The 12,266-nt window shown below is 42.3% G+C and overlaps 1 protein-coding gene across 2 annotated transcripts in view; it reads left to right on the top strand.

Annotated features, from left to right (window-relative positions):
- Positions 1-12,266, top strand: part of adarb2 (adenosine deaminase RNA specific B2 (inactive)) — a 125,115-nt gene that overhangs the window by 80,756 nt on the left and 32,093 nt on the right. The window lies entirely within an intron of this gene.

Genomic DNA, 12,266 nt, shown 5'->3' with positions numbered 1-12,266 from the left:
ATGGCATGTAAAGAAAATGTACGTACAGGGAAAAATAGACGTCATTGTGTAGGAATGGCTTCTTCTCTCTCCGTATATAAAGTGTTGCAGGTGGCAAGCAACGCACGGAAGCCGTGTCACTCGGTGGGTGTGTGACAGTTACGTGTTATCGTGCAGGACAGAACCTGTCTGCCATCACCAGCAATTTATTGCGCGTGCAAAAATGAATAAAAAGGCCTAAAAATAACGTATTATTGTTTAGAAAATGTACGCGTTTGAGCTTAACAGCAGTTTCACGGATTGTCTTGTGTTTTCACGCCGTATACACACACGTGTACAGAGCCCAGGTAAACTGGGCCTCTCTGCGGGAGTTTTGCTTGCGTTACGGCAGAGGGTCTGTGTCCTATTAACATTCCCCTCCTGGCTTGCAGGAACAGGCAGGAAAATGTTGTCCTTCCTCACTTTAACAACATCACCCAAACAACCTGCTCCTGTCTGCCTCTGAGAAACTTCCCCTTTTATTCTCCCGACACGGCATCTAAAAGGATTTTAAGAGGATTTGCCTCACCGGTTTCGTTCCAGAAAACGGTCGCTCACACAAAAATTCTTGAAAGTCAGACAAAGTGTCTGGCTGTTGGTGGGGAGGTTGGAGCTCGGTGGGGAGGAGTCTGACAAAATGAAGGACACACAGCTAACGCAGCACTCCCCACGTCCACCCGTGTTCCGAGTCCCAGGTGGGGCCCCATGTTCACCCTCCAGACTGCAGTCATGGCCTGGCTGTGTAGAGACATCAACCAGATTACTGTTTTTTGTATACCTGCTTCGTGCTGGGGAAGAACTGAGATGACCAGCACCGTCTTTCGAACCCTGATCCGGGGATATTGAATCTTAACAAATAAGATAAGCTGTAAGAATTCAGTGGTCAAGTTTGTTTGCACAGAGAAGGTGTTGGACATGGCAGTGCACACCTTCAAGAGCAACATCAGAGTGCCAGGGTCACCATAGAACGTAGAGGACTGTCGGAATATGGAATAAATAAATTTTTAAAATAAAGTTTATTCTTTTTTCCCCACTTTTTTCACTTTCAGCTTCTATGCGCAGATGATTCCAGGTCAGCTAGTGATGAAAAGTGCAGAAATAAAACAACCCTTAGCTCAGGGTGCACCTAATAATCAAAGCAATAAATGAAAACCACCCAAAGAGTACAATTACGTACTGACTTACTTACTTAATGTCAATGGCAGAGCTGGAACGGTACTCCATAACTGCTGCTAAACTGGCAGATAACAAGTAAAAGCTCTCTGCTTCCCTTGTGAACAGAAAAATCACATTAATCTGTCCTGGAGGTGGAATAGAGACACGTTCTTCATTCGTGCTCTTGTGACGTCCAGCGACGTGCTGAGATTTGCCTTTGCTTTGAGAGCGCAAATTACCACCTTGAGATCTGGGGACAGTAGAAGCCGAAAGAGTGGAGTGGAGTGAACGTGTCGACAGTCTTCATGGCCTGCAGTGGAGACACATGGAGACAGAGAGGGAATGGGGAGTCAGCAACACCACGGCATCACACTCAATTCCACAACCGGCCTCTCAGAAACACATATGGAAAAACTTTTCATCAAGGTTATATTTTATTTCATCATTCCTGGGTCTGCTGGTGGGATGGAAAGAAGGGATGTTCACAGGATACAATTATTTGGTGTTCCCTATGTTCATTGTAAATTGCTTCTAATGAAAATAAACAAATCAATAACAAAATTCTTTAATATTCACCTTGTGTTTTACAGAAGCATCAGTGTGGAATGAATCAAAGCTCATTGGGGTTCTCATAAGAATTTTGGTGTGCCTTGGCAATGTATGGGTTAAAATGAGCCATTTTTTTCCTCATTATGTTGGGGGAGGTTGGGGTGGGAGTAGAGAAGGGTCTCGTGGCAAAGGGTCACCTTCATGGACGACGAGAACGACGGACAACCAGCGATGGGGAATTCTGGCACAGACAGGACATTTTCTCGGTGGAACCCATCACGACGGTATGAGTTGCCCTGGGCAAACGTGCGAGATAACTTACAGGCAACACTTTCCCATCTCTAAGTGAAAAATTCTGCTCTCATCCCGACTGCATGCTGTGTTGCACACATCTCCCTATCTTTGTACATCTCCGAATAACGATACACACACACATTGCATCAAAACCTGCATATTCTTAGACACAGGCTGGGTAGAGCCCTGTGTGTGCGTGTGTGTGTGTGCCATTACATGTTTATTTGTGGTGTGTGGCTGTACTTTTCAATGTCTGTGATTATTAGCAACATTTTTTCAAAATAATACAGAAAATTGTATTTAGGAAGCTTTTTTACAAAAAAGATATATGTATGTATATACGTCTATTAATGGTCATGTCTACGAAGAAATCTGTACATTATTTAGCTAAATATTGCTGTTTCCCAACTGCTTAACTAAAACAGTTCTAGACAGGATAGGGCAAAGACATTAACCAGGCAATTTCTCTATGTATATTACAACTCAGTATATATGGTAGTGTGTGTGTGTGTGTGTGTGTGTGTGTGTGTGTGTGTGTGTGGTGGCAGTAATGATATTGCACAAAAATTATAGGGTGGAACCTAGCATTCCTATGATCTCCGAATTCCCCCTAGAACAGTCCAACGTAAATCACTGACGGGATCATTTTGGAGGATTACAACCCAACGATGTTTGGAATTCTCAAGCGCTGTCATAAGGTGTGTTGATGCTGAGCCTTTGTTACATCTAGAGGGCAGGGAGGTGGGCAGATAGATAGATAGATAGATAGATAGATAGATAGACAGGCTGCAGGTGCCAGCAAGCGAGTTGGCCAAAGGTGCCCCCCATCCCTGCTGTGCTGTGTCAACAAAGCCGTGACAACATAGTACTGGCGCGATGCAGGCTGCAGCGGGAAAGGAAGGCAGTCCCTCGCAGCCTCGGATGGGATTAGCTCAGTGTTTTCACAAAAGATTACGCAGCGCTGTGATGTTAAGGGCTTACCCAAAAGATCCAGCAGACTGTACTTGGGGGAGCGCGGCTTAGCCAGATGGTGATCACCCAGCAGTTGTGTACAGACACACAGATGTCTGCACAAAGACACATCTCTTGCTTTTAAGACCAAGTTTGTCAAGCAGCGTGTTTCAACACGCTTTGGACACAGAAACGGAACCATCAACAGCACTTCGCTCTTCTGTCACTTTCGTAATTCACCGTTAGTTTATGCAACCGATACAAAATCCATTTGATGTAACGGTAAAATCAGTGGCAGGTAGAAATTCCATTTGGTAGCATTTCTTAGTTTTCTTCTTCTTATTATTATTATTATTATTATTGTTACTCAATAAAAGACATGTCACCAGTTATAGAGAGTCCCCTGGGAAGTAGCAGGAGTTTCAGGTTTGAACTTCCTCAGCAAAATGTAATTTGGCGTGAAGACTCTGGACACATTAGCAAGCTAAATGACTGCCCCGTGCTGGAAGGTTGATTGGCCACTTAATCTTTCCTCCGTGTGACGGAGATGGGGAAACGCTGCCAAGGTAGCACGAGACTTCCAGAACGCCGAGCAGACCGAGTGTGCTGAAGGACAACGTGCTCCTCGCTGACACACGGCACACATGATTCCATGGCATGACCTTGGCGTGGCTGCAGGAATGCATAGTGCAGGAAAAATGATGGGGAAAGCGGAGCTGCATGACAAAATATACAAAAACCCAGCTTTGCCGTATAATCACAAACTTTGGGTTCAGGGCTCGAAAGGACAATGAGAAACCTGACTTTGGATTTTCACGGGGCAATTTTCCCACACGAGTGAATTAAAAATAATTTCAGGCACAGCAAGGTGACCCCACCTGCCAGAGAGCCGAGTGCCTATTCTCTTTTTTAATCCCTAACTCCTAATCCATCTCAATAAAGCCTCTGTTCTCCGGCCGCGAAGCGAAGATTATTCATTAATAATGCCACAACAAATTAGCGGTGGAGGTGAAAGAGAGATTTAAAGAGACAGAAACTCAGCAGAGGAAGGGCCCACAGCCAGCCCATCAAGAGACATGGATCCACATGTCCATCACATGGACTGGTGCCATCGCTGTATTACAAGCATGTCCTGGGCATTTATTTGAGGGACAAAAATTCGTATATAGTGTTGTTTCATACAGAAAAAACACATGAAGAAGACTTGCAAACTAATGGTGTGTGCAGTACTTAATATTCAAGAAGCAGTTCCGCATAGAATTATAATATAACAATATGAGTTAATGAGTTTAGTCCATGTTTCGATCATAGCTGTTAGTTGGATTTGGTGTTTTTCAATTTTTTTTTTTTTTTTTTAACACAGGCCAAGCCATTTACTTCTGTTACATTGGAGTGTCCTCAGTTACCCATTAATGCTAGAAATGTACACAAAGACTCCTTCAGTTGGTTTGTTTTTTTTTTTTCCTCACACAAGCTGCAGACATCTCTATCAGACTGAAAATATTTTGCATCTACAATCATCTAAACAAGCAGCCATCATGGCAAAAGGGATCATGCATCTTAAACAAGTATACAAGTACTTAATGGGAGCACTTTGTACATGAAAAGGTTAGAACGATAATGAACTGTCTCAGACTTATGCAAAATATGACCTATAAGTCTTCCGAATGTATTCTGCTGCTTATACTTTTTTCCACCTGGCAAAAACACCCAACAAAAGAAAACTGTCTCAAATAAGGAAATGTGCTTTACTTAATTCTCCTATTGCATTAGCAAGTCATCTGTTTTTAAATATTAATATCCTTCTGTAAAGATGTAACCTGCATTAAAACTATAATCAAATTTAAACTGCAGTTATATGGAGGGCAATTATACAGTTACAGGAAAGGCTCACATGAATCATCTGTATAACTGCGTGTGCTTCTCTGCATCTGTTCTTGTAAGGTCGCATGCCCAGCCCTGCCCTTTATTGACCGAACGTGAACGGAAGCCAAGTCTTCATTTACCCACTACTCTTGACAATGCATGTCTGACCATTTCATACGCATGACTGCTTGCCAGGCCACGCATCACTACCTGGGACTTGTGGTGACCTCCACAACTGTGGGGGATGTTACCTCTGCCACTACGTTGTTCTATTTAATCCGTAGCCCTGCCTTAAAATGATGGAATTTGAAGCCCAAAATACATTTGTTCTTTTACCTGATAATTTCTCCAAAGCAGCCAGCACTATTTAACCACTTACGGTGATTTACCTGTTCATTCAGTTGAGTGTTTTTTTTTTAACTGTACTGATTTAGGGTAAGTTCATTACTTAGGTACTACAGCAGGATGTGGTGTCCTTTGAGTGAAAGGTGGCAGCTCACACCACTATGCTGGCCTTACTTAATAGCTGCATCACTATTCAAAAACTACACCTCTTGCTCAGCGTAGATTTTGGTTAATATCATTGCTATGTAATATGGCACATATAGAATACACATCAAGTCTTTCTGTGTTTGGTCTTCTTTGCTGAGCACTGATGTTGAATCCATGTCATTTCACATACAACAATCACAGGAATACCTAATGTCACGCTAAATAAATAGATCAGAGAATGAAAATAAAATAAATAGCAAAATTTGAATGGCTTGTACAACTTCCGCCGCAGGCAACTCAACCATTGATGTCAACTGATGGGTTCGACCTTGTATCGTGTGTTCTTCGGCGCAGCGGTGACTTGAGGAAAAGGATAAGTGAGGAGCCCCTAGGCTCATTGTGCAGTGTGGTATGACGGCAATTGGCTGGAATGGATGCCCGGAGCTAGCTAGGTCTGGGTTTATAAAGTGGGCTCAGGGTGCTCATTTGTACTCCCTACAGCTGACCCATCCAACCAATTAGATGTAGACTCTTCTAACCCATCAGCTAAAGACCAATCTATCCCATCAGCTGAAGACCAGTCCAACTCTTTAGCTGAAGACTCATCCAACCCATGAGCTGAAGACCAGTCCAACCCATTAGCTGAAGACCAGTCCAACCCATCAGTTGAAGACCAATCCAACCCATTAGTTGAAGACCTATCCAACCAAAGGCAGTAAACTGGGTGAAGGCCAAGTGCTGCCCATCTCCCTTAGGTCTCACTTTATTATCTGTATGTCCAACCTCAATCTCATTTCTGCATACAATATAGCGAACACATCATTACCATAGCATGTTACACCCCAAACTGGTGTTCTTGTTTTACTTCGTCTTAGTTTAAACTTGCTTAGCTTACAGCTGCATTATTTCAATATTTATATGTTTCTTTAATGGAAAGTTTTTTTTTTTTTTTACCATTAACCACAGATCATCATGTGCTTGAAGGGCAATTATTGATAGGAGAGCTGTGGCTCGAAGGGAAGGGCTGTATGACCTTGTGGTCTGTCATCTTTTGGGCAGGAGACTTGTTTTCAGCATTATCGGTGGTGACCAGTGAGAAAATGCATGACAGCTGTCAGGAGGAAGAAGCGGAGAGCGACCAGTGGCTCGGTGCAGTCAAGGGAATCGAGGTTTAATCTGCGGCTATTAGCCCCCTCTTGTGGAATTATGAAATTCACCACCTCATTTCCGAGATGATTGAGGGCCAGTCGAGGTCACACAGCAGTAACAGGATTCCAAAGTTTCCGTGTTGTCCATTTCCTGTCAAAACGTGAAATGAAATTGCAGTCATTTTTATTGGTGCAATTATGTATCTGTATAATTGCTGAGTATAGAGCCTATCCACCTTCCAGCGAAGATTATAAAATTATATTTCCATCATTTTTTCCATGGGCCAAACTTTGACACATAGCCTCTTCGAGTTTCAACTTAATTTTCAGTTGCTCTTAATTCTGGGTTTTCTGCAGAATTAAGCCCAGTTTTACCTGACTAAAGAATCATGCCTGAAGGTGCCAGTTGGCATCCCTTGAGGTACCGAACATCTGACCAACCAGGTATATTTATATTATTTTTACACTTTTTTAGCTGACATGTTTCTCACAACACTTTTATTACTTTATCCATTCATGCAGCAGAGCAATTTTTCCTGAATTACAGTAACTCAGGGTGAATACTTTGATCACTGATACAACATCGGAAGATTGGATTTGAACTTATGACCTTAGAATGCAGTGCAACCCTCAAACCACCGCACCACCTGCTGCCCCAGTTAGAAACCAACGCATAAGGAACAACAGAGAAGAATAATTTTAAAAAATGAAACATCATATAGTGACAGTGTGTCATCGCTGTCTTAATGTCAGAAATTAAATTCCAAAATAAATAAATGAATAATAAGGAATTGTTATTTTTAATGACACATAAAAAGCTCCCAAATTAAATGTAGTTTTTTAATTGGTGGTTGACATAAAGTTGGAAGTGCTCTCACAAAGGAGGTAAAGATGGCAAAGACGTCTCTTAAAATACTCCCTAATAATTACATGGTGAGCTTCCTGGCTGTCAGGGGACTGCAGGATAATTTTCATAAGTTGCCACACACCAGACATGAATGTGTTTTTTTATTTGCTTCTTTTGTTCTTCCACATTCATTTTCCCCGTAGTTGCTGGGAATGCCAAAAAGATAGAGTCGCGTCCCGCTGTGGGGTAAATTGCTTGTTTCATCACCTTTAGGACGGACGGAAGCTGACTCCTCCGTGTGCCGACTTCAGTGGCCTGATTCACATTGACACCCAGTGTTTGTGTATTTGCGCGTGTGTTGATGTGTGTGTCAGACGGCCCGAGGCAACACGCTTGTCTGGAATGGTCAGGTGCTGTGGCTAATCACCAAAGGGGAAAGTTCATGCTTTGTAGATGCGCTACATGTAGTGTTAAAATCACCGAGCACATACTGATACTGAAGTAACACAAACTCCAAGTGAACTAAAAATAAATGAGCTCAGAATCAGAATTTGTGAATTATGTCAAATGTGAATTATTCTTTAACTTGTTTATTATAATGCGATTCAATACAAGTAATGTTGGTGCTATGTATATATTTATGTTAATTATGATTTTAGTAGTATTTTGAGAGAGTAGATGTGTTTAAGAAAAATCAGTAAAAATGTGAGTAGATGAATTTAATTTTGTGAAAGATCAGAAACGTAATACTATATACTTCAATAAAAATAGCTTCAATGCTCTGGGTACAAAGGCTATTTACTGTTGAACATAGAAAACGTAAATGCAGGAAATCACCAAATTCGTGTTATTTGTGGGCTCCTGAACTGGGTATCGATTTCCTCCCCGTGTCGTACTGTGCAGCTTAGAATAATTTCTTAATTTACATTTGTCAATATGGATATTAAGAAAATCCACTGACATGTAAAAAGCAATATTAGTGCAATATTCAAGAAGTTGATGATACTCAAGGAAACTGACATTTGAAGTCTTGCGGAGGGACGGGAGTATGTAATACGGTCCGGATAAAATTTTGGGAGCAGAGGGCAGCCTCCACCTTTTATGGAGGAGTGCTGAGGACGGGTAAAAAAAAAAAAAAAAAAAGCCAGGGAGACAAATTGCGACACGCCACGCGGGCAAAACAGAGTTACCTGTGTACGCCCCTCCACCAATCTCAGACACGCCACTCTTGCTTTCCAAACAATGCACATCTGACATTTTCCCTTGATCCCTTGTTGACTGTTCAGAATTAAAAAAGAACACCCTAAGCTATGAATCAAATGTCAGGTGTGGCAGTCTAGTGGAACCATATCAATATTTCATGATATATGGCTGGCTGGAAGGCTTTGGGAGAGCTGAGCTCACCAGACATGGCGCTGGGCATGCTCCGCACTCCGTCAGCCATGTTCAGCGTGCTGCTAGATGAATGTGAGCGCCGACGCTTGCCGATCACGATTTTTCTTCAAAACAGCACTTTTCGATTTGGCTTCCTGTCAGCAGCCTGGAAGATGCATATCCTGTACTTATTACCTGATGTATCTTGAATACAGAATCAAGTCAGAGAGCACGCGTTTCCCAGTTATAGAATCATCATTTGGAATTTGGACATTTCCTTCCTGAAAGATGCAGGTTTGACTTTCACTTCAGCGACTCAGTCACTATGCTACACGCTGCCAAGGAAATAGAGCTTCTTTTTTCTTAAATGTCAGCCACGTTTAAGGTGCTACGCTTGGCAACAGACTCTGCAGTTCAGCTCAAAGCAGGCTGACTAAGTCGTCATTCGTTTACCTTTACATTCATTCGTTTAGCAGGTGCTTTCCTCCAACATGACGTACAACTCAGAGGAAAGAAGAGTGCGCTTCACAAACACAGCTATAGATGCAGACACATAATACAAGTACAGTCACTTAGTTCAATACCACCGTTTTTGCTGTTGCACACGTTCCACAAGTAGCGTCATAGAGAATTAGTTGAAAACACAAAGCTATATGGGACACCCAATGTGATGCAAATGTATGTATAGACAGAAGATCAGGAGAGAAGTGGCTCTGAAAAAGACATGTTTTGAGATTTTCTTGATTGTTGAAAGGGATTCAATCGCTCTGAGGGACAGAGGGAGTTCATTCCACCGTGCTGGACTCAGAACCGAGAACCATTGCGCTTTAGATTTTGGACCCTGTGTACGACGGACCACCAAGTGGGCAGAGATGGAGGAGCGTAGCAGTCTGCTTTTGTACTCAATTTATTCAGTTAAAGTTTATGTAGTTTTTTTTCAGAAGAGGTTGAACTCTGTCCTTTGGGTCATTGGGCATATATTGTTATGAAGATGGAATCCTGTTACAGTACTTGATACCCTGTGTTTGAGTCTTTCCTGCTTTACTTACAAGTCTTTCGGAAGGTGGGATAACAAAATAATACATATTCTACAGGATTTTTCTCCCTGGAAAATACTGGGAGAGATTTTTTTATGTCAAGCATCCTCATCACCTTTTAATTTGTTTATTATTGTAAAAAATTAGGTTTTAAAATTAAAAGAGCAGCATAATGAACATTAACAGGAAACAATTGTGTTTCTGTTTTTATCGTATTATAACTTGTTTTTTGTGGGTTTCAAGTCCATAGATGCAGTGCAGCAGAGGAAGCCAATAATTTGCCAGTACAGCAGCGCCACATGGTGGTTAGTCTCAGAACTTATTGAATGCTTTATGTTACGACCCAGCGCTGCTTATCACCTTTGCCAACTGTTCCTTACAGTCTGAAAAGGATCTATGCTAGGGAGGTGTATGTGGTTTCACTGCCCTGTCTTTTTATTCACTGATGTATAACATACAATTATTACACATTAGCAGAACATTATGGCGTGCAGCAGGTGATGCAGTGGTTAGTGCTGTTTCCTTGCGGCCAAAAAGTTCATGTTCAGATCCTACCTCCTGCTGTCGTACCCTTGATCAAGATTCTTGAACTGCTCCATTAAAAATTACCCAGCTGTATAAATGGGTAAAATGTTGTAATAAGCTCACTATTTTAACCAAATACTGTGCATTGTGAGGAGAAAAAAATTGTCCTTAATGAATAACTACCAGTTTTATTGAGATATGAGTGGGGGCGCAGTGGCACAGCAGGTTTGGCTAGGTTCTGCTCTCTAGTGGGTTTGAGGTTCGAGCCCTGCTTGGGGTGCCTTGTAACAGACTGGTATCCCATCCTGGGTGTGTCCCTTGTGCCCTGTGTTGCCTGGTTAGGCTCCGGTTTGCTACGACCCCGCTCGGGACAAGCAGTTTCAGACAGTGTGACTGAGACATGATACCTAAACTATAACTGAAGACAGCATGTTTTTATGATGAAACTTTGATTTAATATACGTCTGTGAAACAGTATCTGTGTATTTTTTCTTTACTTCCTTCCGTGATCAAACTACACATTTAGTTTCCACACTCTTCAGAAGATGACTGTGACCTGAGAAGTGAGCTTAATCATTCTGAACTATCATTCATTTACAGCGCATGCCATGTGCTGTAACACCGACATGCGGTCCTTTGTCACTTTGTTGGTTCGGCTTATGTATTCACATCACAGATGGAATTTATCATGAAATCAGCTTTCTTTCCCCCTACCTGTTTATTCGATTGGCTTTGGCGGTGACATGATTTCCACAAATATGACTATGTGTCTGTGCACAGAGATAACACATGTTGTTGTCACAGCCGTGTGCCCAAAACTTGTGCTTGTTCAGATGGGTGATGGAAATGCCAGAGAGGAATGTTGGAGAGACCCGACCAAATCTGATAGTAATGGCTTTGACACAAGAATCGGGTCATTCTATGTCAAATGAACCAAAAATACCCCACCCCACTATGTGCTTATCTATCATTTGGTGGCATTCGATAGCAATGATCTATGAAATAAACCTAACCCCCTACAAACTGAATGTATGAGGACATGGGGAAAGTGATTTCAAATTTCATGGCTTAAAAATTCCAAAGAATTTCGCATTTAGAGGACTTAGCTGAACTAGACTTTGCATACGGTAATTAGCTTATTTGTATGTCTAATGAGTCCAACTTTATTAGTGTTCAATCTATGTAGCTGCGTGGGGTCAGCAGCTCGTGTAGTGGCTAGAATTGCCACCTTCAGAGCTGAAAGACCCAGGTTAGACTCTCACTGCCTACTTTAGTACCCTTGATCAAGGTACATACTCTGAAATAATACAATAAAGGTTAGCCAGCAGTATAAATGGGAAATCAGTGTAAGTTACTTTGGAAAAAGGATGAGCTAAATGAATAAATGGAAATAAGCTGTGCTTGGTCTCGATCTTAGGTTTTTAATAAGCCACACCGAAGGAACCTTTCCGGTGATGTGCATACTGTGACACATTTGTGTGCGTGCGTGTGTTTTTTTTATTTTTTATTCATGTGGCTTAGCTGCTATCTAATATTAATTCATCTCGACCTCAACACTGGCTCACTGTTTACTCACTGGCTAATAACTACGTAGTCTAAACTCAACATAATTGTCTCCTCACACTGCTAACCTCAGAAACCGGCGAACCAAGACCAGCGTCAAGCCTCTGTTTATTCTTTTTCTTAGCTCACTAAGTCCCCCTCCAGACAGGGCAAATATCACAAGACGGGGCTGAGATGCCTTTTTCTACCCTATGTATGTCATGTTAATCATGGGTCACCTTCACTTCTCCACCCGTGTCTGTTTGGGGGGGTAGGGGTTGTCTTATCTTTTTTAGGTCAGCGACTGGAGATAAAGTGTGTACCCAGAAGGCCTGTTTGAATTCAGGTGTGCGGTTGGCCGACTGGAGTTTAGTGGCCACGTCCCCAGGGGTGCGCCCCTGCCCGATGGGCCCAACAGATTGACCGCCTCGACTCCTTGCACGGGCAGCGGGGCGGGTTCCGCTTCCG

Source organism: Scleropages formosus, chromosome 19, assembly GCF_900964775.1.
Source record: "Scleropages formosus chromosome 19, fSclFor1.1, whole genome shotgun sequence".
Taxonomy (NCBI): domain Eukaryota; kingdom Metazoa; phylum Chordata; class Actinopteri; order Osteoglossiformes; family Osteoglossidae; genus Scleropages; species Scleropages formosus.
This window is presented reverse-complemented; position numbering and strand designations above follow the sequence as displayed.